Raw genomic sequence first — 18,211 nt, 5'->3', positions numbered from 1 at the left:
CTGATGCTACGCAGTAATTTTTACCTTACATTTTTCATGCAAAATTCTGATCTGAAATAGGGCAAACTTAAGACTGTCTTTATTGCCTTATACAGTAACACACTTTAGATATGTTAGTTCAGGGCAATGTTAGCAAAACAAGAATTAGATTTCTTCTTAGCAGGAATCTTTGTATTATCTTTACAGTAATATACTTTTTTTTTTTTTCAGATAAAAATAGTCAATAATCAAGCCATGAAAGAAATTTACTAGTATGCATTTAGTATAAAAATAAAATAAAATAAAATAAATAAAATAATAAAATAAAATAAAATAAAATAAAATAAAATAAAATAAAATAAAATAAAATAAAATAAAATAAATAAAATAAAATAAATAAAATAAAATAAAATAAAATAAAATAAAATAAAATATTAGAGGCATTCATTGTATAGAAACACATATACTAGAAAAAAAATCTCTTTGTGTTTTCTTACTTGTCATTTCTGTTCCTTAATCCTTAAGGATTTAATCAATTATTTCATTGGAAAAGTAACATCTCTGGTTTTCAAATGGGGAAAATTAGATATACGGAACTGAATCCTTGGGTGTTTTCAAAGTACAAATTGTACTTCAGATCTTGAGATGCACTGCTGCAGCTCTGGAAACAACAAAGAAGACCATAAACCACATGATATTTTGTTGTTGGAAATTTTAATACAAAACCTCCCTCACTGGTGCAGAAACACTGTGACAGAGATAGAAAAAAAAAAAAAAAAAACTCTCCTATATCTTTACATCATGCTTCATCCTTCAGTGCTGGACTCTGAATGAAAGAATAAACTCTACTGAAAAAGGAGATGGTCTATTTGCATTACCATCATTTTACAGAACAACACAACCCTGATGCCACTCCCTGTTAAAAAGAGAGTCTGTCATCTATGGCATGATGATGTTTTTTTTCTCCCCAAACAAAGGGATCAAAAGATCATGTATATGAAATGTAATTCAATGTAGCAGAGTTCAAGCTGCTGAAAACACCAAATACAGAGGACTCTGTACAGACATCTAACATGGCTGTGTTTCCAACCTGCTGAAGCAAGGAGCTTTGCTATATCTTCTAATTGCTAATGGGGTTGTGGAATTGCTTTTAGTGCATGCCTCAGCACTTTCTTTTAATCTGCCTTTGTGCTTGTTGGACTTTTGTATTGCTAATCCACTGCCATATCTTCTGCTCATTCAGCCAGCTTTACCTTTATCACTCATCACCTGAATTTTGTGCAGAATCATCAGTACTGAAGAGTTTCTGAGATTGTTGAGACAGAGCAAAAGGATTTTTTCTTATTGTGCACCTGCTGCACACTTCTACTTTCTTTACAGAAATTTTATATTAACTCTGAGAGATACTGACACACTCCAGTTAACAGTTAAACTAGATATAATATTTTTTTTCTGGAACACATTCCACTGTTGTGATGGATTGTGGGTTTATATTATTATTATTATATTTTCAACCCCAAATGCTCAGGCAACAGAAGAAAAGCTGTTACTGTGAACTTCTCTCTTATGCATTGCACCATTATTTGGTTTGTTAATAAATACATAAAGTAAGATTCCTTATCATTTGTACAGCTCTTGTTCTTGAAAACTTGGATACTTATCATTCTGGCATAACTGCATGTGGATATGCCCACATCACTTCTTTTCTGCTTCTCTTCTGTAACACTTGGACAGGAACAGGTTTGTCGGTTAATTATTTTATCTTGTATCTTTGTGCCACATGTGCTGAACTAAGTCTATGTCCCTCTTCTCTTACTGGAATTAAAACAGTAAAAGTTATATTGAGTTTTCCTAGGCAATAAATAGATATGCTATTCATCATCCTTCAGTTCATACCGTTTTCTTGTTCCACTTTTCAAGCTTTTTCTCACTCTTATGTGCTTTTTGTCATTGTAGTTTTGAACAAAGAGAAGAAAAAATTTGATCATGTGTGCTTTAAATGTCTAAGAGATAATAAAAGTCAAATTTAGCTGAGAATCCATACAGTTGGCATCCTGGCAGTATGTCAAACCTATTTTGCCATGTAAGGACTTGGTACTGATAGGATACTGCCCTGTGCTTTAGACTGCAGTCATGGACATGTGTGCATGTGTCATATTTGTGCTTCCAGATATTTGGGAAGTAGCTGGCTCATAAACTTATATATATATGTATATATATATAAATTATATGTATATATGTATATATATATATATATATATATATTGCAGTAACACCATGCCACCAAAGCCAGGCAAGAAGCTGTACAGATTCCTTCACAGGTGGACTTATTCCTTCTGTTGCAGGAAAGGATGGACTCTGTAGACAAACACCCTGCGATGGCAATGACTATGTATAAACTTGTGCCTAGCAGCAATGGCCTATTGGACAGGATTACACTGTAACTTTTTTTGTATGAAGTTCATTTCATAGAATATATATATATATATACATATTTTTTTCCTTTTGGACTTACTCTTGCTTTAACTTTCAATGAATTTTAGCACTAACCTGAAAAAAAATTGGAAAAAACCTGGACTAGGGCTGAACATGTAAGACTTTCCAGCTTCTAAACGTGAAATAGCCAGTCTAAAAACTATGTCAGCTTTTTGCTGTTGTCTTCAGAGCCAAGCAGGCACTGCCAGGCCCCCTCTGCAGATCGTGCAGAGTTGTGTGCAGCCCAGGGAATTCACATAAGGTTCGGTAGAGCTGGTTCTGCGAAAAATGAAGCAAAGCAGTTGTGTCAGCATGGTGTTATACCCAAGGAAAATCTAACAAAACTACACACAGTACTATGACAATGTGTGGATATCAAAGCCTGGATAATTTGACCTCTTTGGAGCAACCAATTGTGTTATATAGATATATTTCACTCTAACTGAGCAGCAGTATAAAAAGAACAATCCAACTACTTTTCACCTCTTAGATTAGGAAAAAAAATAAACTGTAGGCCCACAGAGAGAGTTGATTTTTTTTGTCGTCTTCAACACTACACACTTTACAGCCTTCCTATGTTAATAAAAATAGCTCCTTTTGCTCTTGTCTGTGATCAGTCCTACAGATTATTTTCAAACAAGGAAAACAAGTAAACAAATTACAATTTTCAGTAACAGAGGAGACATTCACACTAGGTTATTTTTGTAACACCATAACCCTGATGGATTTAAGTCTCATTTATACAAAAATAAAGAATCAAATATTATAAATATCTACTTTAATATCTAGGAAAGGCATTCTCTCTCCAAGGATATTTGTAAAATAAATATGTAATGAATGTCAAAATCTCAGCCAGTTTAGGTTTTCTGAATTTCTGGGCTTTTAGCCATTTGCTGCTTGCTGCATTCTTTGCCTCTTGCTGTGAAGCTGTATGTGCTTCACCATCATGAAATACTGGAAGGTGCACTCACAAACACTGTGTCTGTTGGTTTTGAATCTGTAGTTAAGATAACAGATTTTTTTTTCTTCCACATAAAGTAAGTGTTGGAAATACTAGTAATGATACTGTCGTCTTATGAAATCTAAATGTAAAAAAGAAAAATGTCAAAGCCTACTGCTGTAAGTTTTAGTGAGAATAAAATCCCATCTAATTAAAGGAGGAAACCTCGCCAGAGGTCAGCATTAATAACTGTCAAGTAAATTCACATATAAAAGGAAAGTATCAAGTCAGAGTTGGCTGCCGTGCATGTGGAGGATTACTAGATGTATTAGTGACACTAGAAGGAAATTTATTTTATCCTTAATTAAACCTGACTTATATGAATTCACATGTATTGGTAAGACTTAGTCTCCCATTACTTCAAAATGAAGTAAATGCTGTGCTTTCTGTATTATTTTAGATCCTTGTATTATTTTATGTCTAGAGATTTACTTATTTTCTAGGCTCAGTAATCATACCAGACCAGAATTACAAAATGGATTAGACCTTCTGCATGTCAAAGGGAGAGTAACATCACAGTCCAATGTCACGTGCTCTCCTTATTGTTCCCTGAAAATGAAAAAAGAGATACAAACAAAAGTTATATCAGGTGAAAATAGCCTCCATGAGCAAACGTATACCATAATAAAACACCAAAAAATGGATTGTGGCAAATACAGACATAGATGACATGAATGCATGGCTCCATCCCCTGTTGGATATTGTTCTTGGTCTTGCTCAAGTGTAAATAAAGAATCATGGGCTCCTGTAATTTTGTCTAGGTATTTTATGATTTGCTTACAGGCTACTTAGTGGGTGCACCAGTACTGCACCAGTACTTTGGCAAGTAAGGTCTTGCTATCGTATTATTTTATATTCTTTTAATTATTATTTTAATTAATTAATTAATTAAGAATCATATGTGATTTATAAGATGATTCCATTTTTCCATTACTCAATGTAATTCAGTAATTAATTGGAAATAGTTTAAAATGTAGACATGGGATTTAAATTTTGAGTCTAAAAACTAATAATTCTCAAATTGACTAATTTGTTATCTGTACTGATAATTTTAAGATAGGAAATTTTAAATAGGAATTTATGAAAGCACAAAAGGTAAAAAAAAAAAAAAAAAAAAAGCAGGATACCTTGCAGCATGTGCTAAAGCTAGTTCTGTTGACACAATGGAGTCTGTATTCACAAGATGTTCAGCTTCTTCAGAAAAATGGGCACAGTTTTTTAGTTTTGGTTTGTTTGTTTTTCTGGCAATTTTCTTTCATTGTAAATTCAAGTTTTATAGTTTGCAAACATTAAAAAAAAAAAAAAAGCAGACCTTTGGATATGGAATTGAAAATAAATATTTTTGAATTAATTTGATAACATAGCCCCTCAGGAGAGAAAGATTTGTGATAAAGGTTAATACTTCTACAGAAAAAGCTATAATGAAATCTAATTTTTCAAACAAAATTAAGCTGAATAAATTCAGGTTAAGATTGAAACATAAAAGTTTAATAAAGGATAATTAATTGCAAAAAACATCCTTATCCCATTTGTTGGAATTTTAAATCAAGACTGAATATGTCAAAGGTCTGTGATGTAGATACTATTGAAATTACACGAGATTGATATTCATCACAGTTCTACCCTAAGTAATCTAAGAACCAACCACAAGTACTTACATTGTTTTGCAATTTATGTACTAAAAGCTGCCATCAATATTTTTGATTTATCAGACAGCAAAATTCTGTTAATAAAGTAACATAGTTACAAATACAAGTACTCAAGGCTACAAAACAACAAAACTCAGTTTGCCAATATAAAATTTTATATATTGGGCAAATCCAAATCTATTTTTGTGTAACAAGTCAATGACACAAACCTAACACTAAATCATGCAGTTGAATATTACATAGCTTTTCCTAAACATGGAGGCAATGGGACTTCATTAAAAAATATCTTAAATATATATATATATAATGTGAAGAATTGAATTTAATAGTGCGAATTTCATTTTAGACGTGCCAATCGTATTTATTGACATCCCAAAAAGTATTCATTGAATGCTTTAATTCATATACTTAAGGTGAAATAGTAGAAAATATTTTCTTAATGTAGAAAATCTTGATCATTCTTGTCTTTAGATAGTCTTAGCAGCAAGTTTTATTGTTTAATAACTGTGGAAAGTTGCCTTTAAAAATACTGAAAAAAAGATTATGTGTATCTCTGCCCTCTGTGTTTGTCCATTTAGAGAGGGATTCCTCTCATCCACCAACACTCAAATAACCAGACATCTAGCCTAAGCAAATCATATATGCTCCTTCTACAGCCAGTGTTAAGATATAGGTGTCTCCAGTGAGTGATATGTTCCCAGTGAAGTCTAGAGCTTACAATGATGTGTGTATATCTTCTGGAAGTGTTTCTCCCTAGCTGACCACGAAAACAGCAACAATGATGAGTTTAAATTAAATGTTCATCCTTTAGATTGCTAAAGAATGCAAACAGTTTATGATCCCATCTCAAAACATTCATATGAAATATGCAAGTGCTTATGGATATAAATGTTGGTAATGGAGCTGGTTCCTTCTGTAGTGGAATGGCACCAGTGGATGGCACAGCTGAGATCCCAGCACCAACCAATGCTAATCTGTCCTCTCAGAAATCAGACCCAACTACGAGTGCTCTGATAGAGGTCAGTGTCATCTTATATTATCAACTTAAGATTTTATGTGCATGCTTCTCTATGGAATAAAGTGGTGATACTACACTGAGTCTGTTTAATAGCAAATTCAATAATAATTACCAACATCAGCTATACAGTGTTTTGGATTGGTTTGCTTGTAGCATATTAAGCCAGATGCCCTTGTGAAGTCAAAGTAATTAATTCTACAGTGTTTTCAATCTACCTGTCCTGCTTTGAGTTATCTTGTAATTCTGTTGATAAAATAAGCGTTTGTGTTCCCTAATTAGATTGGGAAAATAATTAATGAAGTCCTTGGTTTATTAGACTAGCAGCTGCACATACAAATGTGCATTTGTGTGAGATATCCTCAAAACTTGTTAAAGCATTAAATGTATACTAATTGTCATCTAAATTCCCCACTGACAGCTGCTTTACAGTGCCAATTCACCTATTAGTATCTTCAATTGTGCATAAACAGAATAACAGGCATGCCAATGTAAATGTTAATTTAGGAAACTTCTAAAATGTTTTGTAAAAGGGGAGCACTGTCATCACAGAAGACAATCACTGAGTAGATAATGAGGGAAAAGCTGTTAGCTTCGGTACTGCAAAAGTGAGTCCAAGATATACATAAAAACTTGTCCCTGCTAAAGGCAATGACAATGCTGTCATGTACACTAAAGGGAACATGATTTCACTCTATTTGTATCAAGTATCTGTCAGTAAATCTGCCAGTAAATCAATGTTAATTCAAATAAACCATCAAAATTCAGAAAAGTAAAGTAGGATTAAGGCACAAATTTTCTTATAAGATTAGAGCAGGCATTACCACACTGAAATTTAAGCATCTATGAATTTAGTTCCATCATTTAATTCCATCATCTAGTATTTCTCTCTAAACAGTGAAAGGAGAAAAAGATTTGAAATGAACTAGTCACCTATCCTTCCCTATCAGGAGGGTAGAGATGCTTCTCTGGAAAGTTAACTTTAACTGAATGCCTATCTGAGGTAGCTAATTTACTCCTTGGCATCAGGACTTCTTCCTACTGATGGGGTAGGATCTATCAACCATATACAATATGGTTGTGTATATATCTATCTATATCTATATCATCTATATCTATATCTATATATCTATATCTATCTATATCTATATCTGTATTTCTTATCAGTCTTGAATTTAGATCTCCTTATAACTACCAGAGTTTTAGGTACCCCCAAGGAATAGTCTGATTATGGACTGAAATGTCCCAGCTCCTGATCAGGTCAGTACCCAAGACACATGAATGCTTAAGCAAAATTCAGTTCAGCCTGATACCCAGAGGTGTTTGCCATGATAAACCTGCTGGATTGGTTCTGGTAGGCAGTCTCAGAACTTGCCACACCATTCCAAAACAGAGGAAGATGACAGTGACTCCTTCTCTCCCAGCAGTGCCTTTCGGCCAGTGAGAAAGAGACAACTTCTCTGTGCTAAGTGCCAGGTGAACTTGAAGTGCCTCAGGAAGGAACAGGAGTAACCATGGTTTTTTTTGCTTGTGAATTTTTTTTTTCTTGTATGTGTGTGTGAGAGCTTTGGTTTCTTGTTCAGCATTATAGTATCTACTGACATTCATTGAAGCTGTGAAAATCAAGCGCGACTTCCTTTCATACCTCTGCTAGCACAACTTGGTAGCTACTGGATGAACCTGATTTTTTTACTTAAACCTTCTAATTAAAGTTTACATATGCCCCATAAATGTGTTTTGCTGTCATAACTTTAAAAAGCCTGAGAATCCACCCACCTCAGACTGTTGTCCAGAAGGTGATAAAATCTCAAAGTATGTGCTGTCTTGACAGCATCAACTGCAAATTAGAAGCGCTGTCTGTGATCACTCACCTCGTCATTAGGCTGACAGAAACCTGTAGGTCTGACAGGGTACCCTGTGAGTGACTGGTTCACTCTTCTGTTGATGCTATTTTCTTGTCATCTGTAGTAAACTTAGTAAAGAATATTTGTACTGCAAACGCACCTCCAGTTCATGTAGATGAATATGCAATAAACTTGTATCAAAAAGCTTCCCCTCCACCAAAGATTGGCATTTATTTTGTCAAAAAATATTTCCCCTGGATGAAGTGAGCTGAGTTGATGCATGAGTGATCACACAGAGGGAAATACTGGGATTTAAAGTAACAAGTATATCTTTGGAAACAAAATAATTCAGAATAAGTAAATAAATAAATAAATAATATTGCATGCCATGTTTTTGTGAGTGAAGGATTTGTGGAAACAGATTCAGGGTATGAAAAAAATATGGTACTGCAGAAAGTGAGTGATTTTTATTTATTTATGTGGGATGATGAAAGGGATAATGTGCATTACCTTGATGGCCTTGCAGTCACCTTAGCAGATCTGATGAGTCATCTGCGTGGTAGCTCATTGAGTCACTATGTATTGTTGGCTGCCACTGTAATCACAGACAGACTTATTGAAAAGAAGCAGATTATGTAAGAAAAACTAAGAACATCTTCATCAGAATTCCGTCTGTGGCAAAGTATACCCAGCCTGCATGCTCACTGTTTGGAAAAGTCGTGAATAACTGAAAGCCAAGGTGTATAAGAGAAAGAGAGAAAGCTCTGGGTGCCTCCAGGTACCTATGCTAGGGATAAAACTGTTGTAGAGAGCTTAGCTGCTCTTTGTAGCGTAGCATGAAGTGTGTTCTGGCTAGCACTAAGGGAGAAGCAAAAGCTGCCACAACCCTCTTATAAATCCACTCCACTCTGTCTGCAGCACAGCAGAGTCCCAAGAGCAAATGATGCCCATTTGTAACCATGGGAAAATAAAATACAGCAAATGAGATACTTTATGGCAGTTATAAACCATTTAACATATATATTAATTAAGTATAAAACAGTTTAACACATTACTAAATTGTCTGCTGAACAAAAATAAGCATAGTTTATCTTTCGTTTATCATTAAAGATGGATTCTTGGTTAACTGAGATATTGGCATGGAGTCCAGTGGCTGAATTTTGACTAATTATCATCTGGAACAGGGTCGCAAAGGACAACAGTTGTTATACGAAAACTGCAGGCATACCTGCAGGTTTTCATTCCAGGAAATCAATGAATCCTGTTGAATTCAAATGTTTCTATTATTATCCTTTCAGCAAAGATTTGGTACAAGATTAAGTAGATTTGTAGGTGACAACTCAATTTCTACGACAGTAAATTTGCTTTGTGAGAGTGAAGTCAGTAAAGTAAAGATAATTTACACTATCTCAGGGCAAAACCCAGAGTCAATATTAAGTTCCAGACCCTTTGTATGGGTAAAACAGTGAATGATTTCAGTGGAGGCAGCACATGATTCTTGAATGTAACCTCAGGACCAAAGTATCAGGTTTTCTGTACTTTCATTCCAAAACAACTCTGTGCAGTCTCTCAGAATAATATTTTTAAAATCCAGAATACTTCAGTGAGAATAGATATCAAAATCAGTTTTGTATGAGTCAGAATTTAGGATGTCAGATTTAACATATATGTTTATTCCACTTTTTTTTTTTTTTTTGGGTGTGTGTGTATTGACTTACTGTTATTTGACTGTTGAACAAAATGACCCTAAAAGTTTTCTCACACTCTGAAAAATTAATTAGGTTATTCTGGATTCTCTACTCAGTCAGCTCAGTTGTTATGACAACAAAATTTTTATCACTTTCTTAACATCAGTCCTTTTGATTTCTGTAGGTTTTTTGTTGTTGTTTTTGTTTTGTTTTTTTTTTTTTTTGTTTTGTTTTTTAGAAAGAAAAAAATCCTTCCAAACTCAGGAAATAAATTCTTTGTTTTTTAATATTTAGAGCCATAAAGATCACGCCCATCAATGACCCAGCTTAATAACTTTCTTAAAGTATTCTAAGAGTCAAAGAGTTTTCCAAGGGCTGCTGAAGACTCAATACAAAAAGTATCTGCAGCTCATCAGTGGTCCTACATGCTCACTGATCTGGGAATCATTCAGATATTATAGACAGGCTATATATAATAACTGTAGTTCTGACATCTGATCGGAAGACGTCATGCAGTAAAATATAGTTTAGCAAAGAGGGCGGGCTTTTTATTATAATTATTTTGAATGCACTTGGGTAATGAGGCAGTTTCATGTCAGGTGCTGACATGATGCTCCTGTTTCTAAGAATAGCTTTTCCTGGGTGGAAAACTTTTAACTTGCTTCCAGCTCTTTCATTTTTGTGGCAATATTGTAAAAAGCAGTTTGACTTACTGAAGATTTGAATCACCCTCCTTTTAGAATAATATACTTCATGATTGTTTTTTGAAAGAAGATAAAATATTTTATGTGACAAAGGCTGTCCAGAAGACAGAGGACTGTGTTGTTCATCTGTGGAGTTTTGTGTAAGCTTTTTTGGGTGTCAGGACCAGACCTAGTCAGAAATGTAGATTGGGAATCTTTCTAATCACCTCCAGTCATGCCATGGAGTGTAAATCAAAGTTTCTCGATTCCATACCTTCAATCCCTGAATGTGGTCTGGGGAGAATTAGGTACTTTAAAATACAGCTGTTTTGAAGCACATGGAATTAGTTGATAAAAATGGCAATACAAAAGTATACCTGTGAATCACCTTCCTGTGAACTTTTGTACCTAAAGTGGATTGGAAAATAAGGGAGCTATCTCCCCTTAGGGATGGAAAGCACTCTGCTGCAGCAAGATTTATACGATATGTCTTTCAAATAAAGTAATATCTGATTCTTGGTTATGAGTTGTGTTAAGCACTGTATGTCTTTTCTGTAGTAACCCAAAGATTAGAGTTCTGGAGGAAATGGGAGTGCCGTTTTTTATGTTCATCTCAGTTCTTCCTTCCTTTTTCTGGTCCAGTGAATCTTTTCTTTCTTTTTTTTTTTTTTTTTTTTTTCTTTCTTTCTTGTCTGCCTTCCTGCCTTCCTTCCACCTTCCTGCCTTCATGTCTTGGTCTTTCTTTCCCCAAAAGCTTCAAAAAGAGTAGCTGAAAGCTTTTACATTCCAGAATAACAGAAAAGCTAATGTAGGCCAATTGCTAATGATTCCCTGAACTGCTGGTCTGAATATCCGTCAGTGTCCTCTCATTATTCCCTCAGTTCCCTCAGAATGTAGATGAATGTAACTAGCTGGTTATTGTACAAAGCTAGGTATGACAATTCTTTGGGGGAAGAAAAAAAGATGCACGGATGGGGAGGGTTAAAAACAGGAGCATAAAACACCTATCTTTGTGTATTGAACTATGCCACTCAAGGTATTTTTACGTGTACTGTGTCTGGCTGGGATGGAATTAACTTTCCCTGCAACAGCCCGTGTAGTGCTGTGCTCTGCACTCATAGCTAGAACAGCACTGGTATCACACCAGTGTTGTGTCTATTGCTGCACAATACTGGCACAACATCAGGACTCCCTCTAAACATCCCCAGAGCCAGCAGGCTGCGGGTGGACAAGAGGTGGGGAGGGGACCTCACCAGGGCAACTGACCTAAACCGACTAAAGGGATATTCCATACCATATGATGTCATACTCAGCAATAGAAGGTGGGAAAGGGAAAGAAGAGAGGAGTATCTTGTTATGAAAATGTCTGTCCTTCCAAACAAGTGCTACATATATTGAGGCCCTGCTTCCCAGGACGTGGCCAAACATCTCTCTTTGATTGGAAGTAGAGAATATATATTTTTCTCTCTCTGTGCTACTACACGGCCTTTACTTGTTTTTCCCCTCTTCCTTTTCCCTTTAATTAAATTATCTTTATCTCAACCAGTTAGCCTTTTCTTTTTTTCTTTCCAGCATATTTTCTTCTCCCCCTCTTCTTCTGAGGAGGGGGACTGAGAGAGTGGTTGTGGCAGAGTTCAGCTGCTCAGCAAGGTAAAACCACCATATTATGTTATCTGTTTGGCTTTTGGGCTGCATACTGGAGGATGAATGTGAAAACTTCTGGACACCCCCAGGCAAGAACAGCTGCATCTGAAAACTTTTTCATGTAAACTAAGGCAGTAGTGAATGAACTGAAATGTCTGAAGATGTAAAAAACAATAGCATGAGGGGTTCTACAGTGGTATTTTTATTTTAGACCAAATACCTCCAGCCTCCTTTACTGATCTCCTCTTTAATCTGCACTTCTGTTATGGCCTATGAAGTGAAGGCATTTGCCCTTCTCAGAGACATATTGTATGTAGGTTGCGAGATTTCACAGTATTGTTGTGATGAGAGCGAGGTAAGTACAAAATGACTGTATCCCTCTGAAGATGTCAGTAGAGGAAGGATTCTTGGTTTCCTCAGCATGGGAGTGAGGAGAAGAAAAGGGGACCTGCAAGTGTTTAAAAGCAGCACCTACAGCAGGTTGATGATCATGACATAATTCTGCATAGATCTATATTGTAACTCCATTTAAATACGGACTTCACTGTAAAGTGAAGTAGATGCCTTATTTATCTCATAAGTCTGCTGGAATTGTTTAGGAAGCCCAGTTACAAGTCTGTCCTGATCTGATGCTGATGAAGGCTCTGGTTAGACAAGTTCCCAGGCAACCTGATCTAAAGGGTGGCACCCCTGCCGATGGCAGAGGGGGTTGATGATCTTTAAGGTCCCTTCCAAGACAAGCTACTCTATGATTCTGCGACACTGTTAGAGGGGTGATGGAAGCATTTCAGAAGGAACTTCATGCAAGCAGCTCCTGTAATTTGTTGACTATATTGCAGTAGAATGGATTCTATATCTACACTAAATGAAGCAAGTGCAAGGCCCAAATATGACTGTACAAATAGTTTAATCTTCATCTGGTTCCTCTTACAGTTTTGGCCTATGGCTGCTAGCATTCATGCTCAGTTTTACTCGTTTGTGAAGCCATTAGAAATCAATGGATGTGAAATTATTGGGTTTATATTTGTGTATTATAATAACTATATATCTTTAAAGCTTTAAAGTTATATTGACTTTCGTGACTCATGAATTAATAATCCAGTTTTTAAGCTATAAACCATACTGCGCTGGAATAACTGACTGCAAGAACTCTGTGCTGTCCATTGGTGATAACAGACAGGAACAAGCAGCTTTCATGTTTTGTTTTGTTTTGTTTGTGAAGATGTCATTATAATAACATGAACTTAACTCAGTTTAAATCTTACTTTGACTTTTAAAACTCACAAAACACATGAATTGAGGCAGAACAAAACAATGTCAATAAAGTCAGGGAAATAAATTATTTGTTTAGAGACAAGAAAAAGATGTAACAAAAAAAAGAAGTGAGTCAATGAGTGTAATGAAGACATAGGTGGAAAGCCTGCTGAAAATAATTGACATTGAAAGGGATCTGGGAGCTACGGCTGACAGCAAGTTGAATATGAGTCAACAGTGTTCCCTGGCAGTCAAAAGGGCTGACTGCACCCTGGGGTGTATCAAGCAAGACATTGCTAAGCAGTTGAGGGAAGTTATTGTCCCGCTCTGCTCAGTGCTTTTGTGGCCTCACCTCGAGCACTCAAGGCCTTTCATTACTTAAAGGGGTCTAAAAGGATGCAGAAGGACTCTTTACTTGGGTAGATAAAGATAGGACAAGGGGGAATGGTCTTAAACTAAAAGAGGATAGATTTAGAATAGACATTAGGAGGAAATTCTTCGCTGTAAACATAACGATGTACTGGAACAGGTTGCCAAGAGAAGTTGTGGACGCCCCATCCCTGGAGGTGTTCAGTGCCAGGCTGGATGGGGCCTTGGCCAACCTGATCTAGTGGGTGGCATCCCTGCCTATGGCAGGGGGGTTGTAACTAGATGATCTTTAAGATCCCTTTCAACCCAAGCCATTCTATGATTCTATGATACTATAATATCTGAGCAACAAACAGTCCCTCTGAAGTTTCAGTGTATATGTTTCTGCTTAATTAGTTCATCATACAATCTTTGAACAACAAAGAAAATCAGCAGTTAAAATACTATCAGGAGCCACAGTCTCACATAAACATTTCTCTAGAAGTACTGAAGGCCAGGTCATCCATGAAAGACCATGAGATAGAATTGGAAAGCAGATGACAAACATTCTGCTACATGTCGCTGCCTGCACAGAAAGCAAGAGCATGATAAAAACACACAAGATGCATGGGTGGGGAAAGACAACGGGGATGGAGCAAGGAGAAAGCATAACAGAACAATTCTGGTTTCTGTTGTTCATCTCTACTGGGATTCCACCTGCCATTCCCCAAAACTCTTCCTGTCTAAAGTAATAAATTCCTTACACTAAAAAATAGCAAATAACTGTTGGAAAAAATATGCCATCTGCAAGGAGCTACAGGATTCACCCAGACTTTTATTGTTGAGTTGGCATCATGGTTTACATCAATGCGTTCTGGGTCACGATCAATGTTTGCTGTTAACTGAGAACTCGAAACTGTTCTTAGTGTGCAGGTCTTAGCAGAGTATCCTGCTGCTACTGGGTGACGGATTTTTCACTAACATTGTAGACCTCTTGAGGGCTCACAACACTATCAATGTGGTAGATTTACCCTGCTGGGCTGCTAAATTCCACCACAAATATTTTCTCACTCCCCTTTCTCAAAGGAAAAGGGCATATGAGCTGAGATAAGGTCAGGGAGATTTCTCACCAGTTACCATCATGGGCAAAACAGACTCAGCACAGGGAGATTAATGTAATTTATTGTCTATCACTAGCAGATTACAACAGTGAGAAACTTCAAGCAAACTAAAAACACCTTTCCCCCACCTCCTGCCCCCGTTTCCATCCACCCTATTCTACCTCCTCCCCACAAGCAGCATTGGAGAATGGGGGCTGCAGTCAGTCCATGATGCTTTGTCATCTGCTGCCCTTTCACGGTCACTCTCTGCCCCTGCTCCACGTGGGGTCCCTCCCATGGGATGCCGTCCTTCCCGAACTGAGCCTGAGGGAGCTGCCCACAGGCAGCAGCTCTTCAAGAACTGCTCCCACATGGCTCTGTACCACAGGGTCCATCCATCCGTCAGAAGCAAACTGCTCCAGCACGGGTCCCCCACGGGCGGCAGCTCCCCCCAGACCCCCTGCTCCTGCGTGGGCTCCTCTCCACGGGCTGCAGCTCCGGCCCGGGGCCTGCTCCTGCGGGGGCTCTCCATGGGCCGCAGCCTCCTCCAGGCCACATCCACCTGCTCCACTGGGGGCTCCTCCACGGGCTGCAGCGTGGAGATCTGCTCCGTGTGGGACCCATGGGCTGCAGGGGGACAGCCTGCTGCACCAGGGGCCTCTCCACGGGCTGCAGGGGAACTGCTGCTCCCTGCCTGGAGCACCTCCTGCCCTCCTTCTGAACTCACCTTGGGGGCTGCAAGGCTGGTTCTCACTCTTCGCTTTTCCTGCTGCAGTTGCATGGTGCTTTTTCCCTTTCTTCCATCTGCTCTCCCAAAGGCCCAACCAGCGTCGCTCCCTGGCTGGGCCCTGGCCAGCAGTGGGTCCCTTTTGGAGCTGGCTGGAGCTGGCTCTGATCTGACATGGGGCAGCTGCTGGGCTCTACTTCCAGAGGCCACCCCTTCTACCAAACCCTTGCCACGTAAACCCAAAACACTCCAGTATAACACACCTGTGTCTAGTACCAATGAGAAACCTCACCACTAGAGAATACATTTTTATTACAAGGAAAATGGATCCCGAGCTCTCTGGTAGCACTGCTGCATTTGCAGGTTTATACGCTCAAGAAGAAGCCTACCTGAACTTTCTCTTCCTTGCCCTCTATCATGCATTTTTAAGTTTATCATATGCCACAAGTATCATACTGCCTCCTACACTCTGCTGTTTGGCTGTTCTGTTTTATCCTGAAAAAACGCAGATCTCAGACCTGGACTGATTGCTGCATTAGGTACTTCAGGAAGAACATGCAAAAAACTTGGGAGCTACTGCTGCATGAGGCAGGGAGTTTCCCCGGTCATCTGATCCACTGGAAGGGCCTGCTCCATATCTTCATCAAAGCTGTAATGAGCCTGGTAGCTGTGTCCTGTCCATGACCCAGTTAATTGTCTCTATAGAAATATATGGATAACTCTGAAATGGTATTTAAGTCTTAATTTAGGTGCCTGTGAATTTATGGAAGGTGCTTGCAAGCCTGCTTCTGTTTCTAAATTAGCCAGTGAATATGTTATAGTTTTGCATTAATTGTTTATCTTCTGTTTTCCTTTGTGTCCCTGTGTATAAGGAATAACACCCTTAAAAGGTGTTTTGGGGAAAAATACTGTTTAGTACTCAATAACATCAGTCATTTAATCTTTAATTTGGTATCAGATATATACCAAGCCATAACCAGAGGAATGGAAAGATCCTACAAAATGACACTGCAACACTGGTCTATTATCTTCATGTTTTCAAAGCCATGTAGAAAAGTTCAGTTGCCTGACATACATATGGGATCAAATTCAATAATTCAAATCTACATTTTATAGTGTGGCCTACTGGGTAATGAAAATTTGACTGGATGATTTTGTAGTCACGGGCACTTGCCCTTCTTTTACATGGGGAAAAATAAAGATATTAAAAAATGTTTGTATATTTAAACTTACTGATGATGTGATGAATTAAAAGAAGAGTAAGATAGGATATGTGCAGTCCCTATAGATTATCTTTTGTATGTGGGTTGGAGACTACTAGGCTTTTTAACAGTTTCTAAATGTGCTAAGAAATTCCTCAAAATCTGCTGCTAGTCTGTTGACTACAACTTCTTGGCCAAAGATACAGATGGACAGATTTTTTAATACCTTCAAGTAGCATTTCATGATGATTCACACCAAGAATAGGAAAAAGAAACATAATATTTGAAACAGTTTAATATCTTTATGGTTTCTCACAATCCTGGTAACATCAGGGTTAAGACAAAAAAATTACCTGTTTGGCTATGCCCTTGTCTATCATTCTTGATTCTCTTGCCTGCTGACTGAACTTTGAATGGTTTCCTCTACTGTATTTTAATCAGAGCCTGCACAGAAAAAATATCTGCTGCTTCTTTTCTCTCATCCTTCGTTATCTTCTTTTTGCCTCCTGTACATGGTTTCTTAAGCTGGAGGCTGTGATATTTAGTGAACAACCTCAGTCTTTTGCTGACAGACAGATCAGATCGGCTGCAATCTTTCCAAAAGCACTGCTTGTTCGTTTATATGCACCACAGCCATCCCTTTCTCAGCAGACTAGATCAATCTCAGTGTTACGGAGATTATATTGCTGTCAGTAAGCCTTCAGCTTTTTCCTCACTTTGCTGTAGCACAAGGCTACATATTGAAGACTAGATGAACTTGACATTTCATGTCACCCATTCAATATGCCAAAACGGAATTTTGCTTGAAGAAAAAGTGATTCAGATAGATCATTATGTAGTTACTGGAAACAGTCCATCTTCTGTGTGATCTAGTTAAAGACAAAGGTTCTCCTTAAGTATAGGTGTCATTGCCCAAGAATTCATTTAATGTTTTGCCAAAACCAATGTGCAAGTCTAATAAAGTCCTGTGGGCAACATTTGGTAGAGGAATGGGAAAAACTGGGAAATAGAGTCAGGTTTTCTGAGTTATGATCCCAGCTGTGACTCAGTCTGTGCGTGTGGCTTAATCTGTCACAAAATATTTCTTTCTCTTCATCTTGGAAGCTGCTGAGATTCTTGTAAGCTTCTATTGGCTTTTGATGAGAACTAATCTCATCAAAATCCTTTGAAATTATGTTTTAAAAAATAAATGTTTTAAAAAATAAAATGATATATAAATTTACCTTATTTATCTTCCCAGCAAAGCTGCATAAACACTTGTAGCTTTAAGTATTTGGTCGCATGAGATTAGGAATAGATGATACAAAATATAAAGCTTAAAGCAAACTTCAAAATGGATATTTTTTTCAAAATAAACATCACATTTCGTTTTAAAAGATCTGCATATTGGTAGTATAGCTCAGTGGCTTATTAATAATTTAATGGTTGCTGGATATTTTTTTTCTCTAATGAAAATCAATCCTCTTCCCCCCCCCCCCCCCCCCCCCCAAAAAAAAAAAAAGGCAAAAAACCTTAAAGATCAGTAGTCACACCTATGGAGTTAGGTATTTAAAAAAAAATAAAAATAGGCAAAATAATGAGAAGTTTTGCCCAAGGCAATATA

At 37.4% G+C, this 18,211-nt stretch overlaps 1 long non-coding RNA gene across 1 annotated transcript; it reads right to left on the bottom strand.

Annotated features, from left to right (window-relative positions):
• Positions 1 to 3,940: 3,940 nt before the first annotated feature.
• Positions 3,941 to 15,912, bottom strand: LOC136790283 (uncharacterized). Its single transcript, XR_010829804.1, has 3 exons — positions 15,407 to 15,912; positions 8,473 to 8,557; positions 3,941 to 4,003 (listed from the first exon to the last, which is right to left on the bottom strand). It is a non-coding gene; the product is annotated as an uncharacterized lncRNA (long non-coding RNA).
• Between the last annotated feature and the right edge of the window lie 2,299 nt (positions 15,913 to 18,211).

Source organism: Anser cygnoides, chromosome 3 (genome assembly GCF_040182565.1).
Source record: "Anser cygnoides isolate HZ-2024a breed goose chromosome 3, Taihu_goose_T2T_genome, whole genome shotgun sequence".
NCBI classification, from domain to species: domain Eukaryota; kingdom Metazoa; phylum Chordata; class Aves; order Anseriformes; family Anatidae; genus Anser; species Anser cygnoides.
The sequence above is the reverse complement of the archived record's forward strand: the minus strand, read 5'-3'. Positions and strand labels throughout refer to the sequence as shown.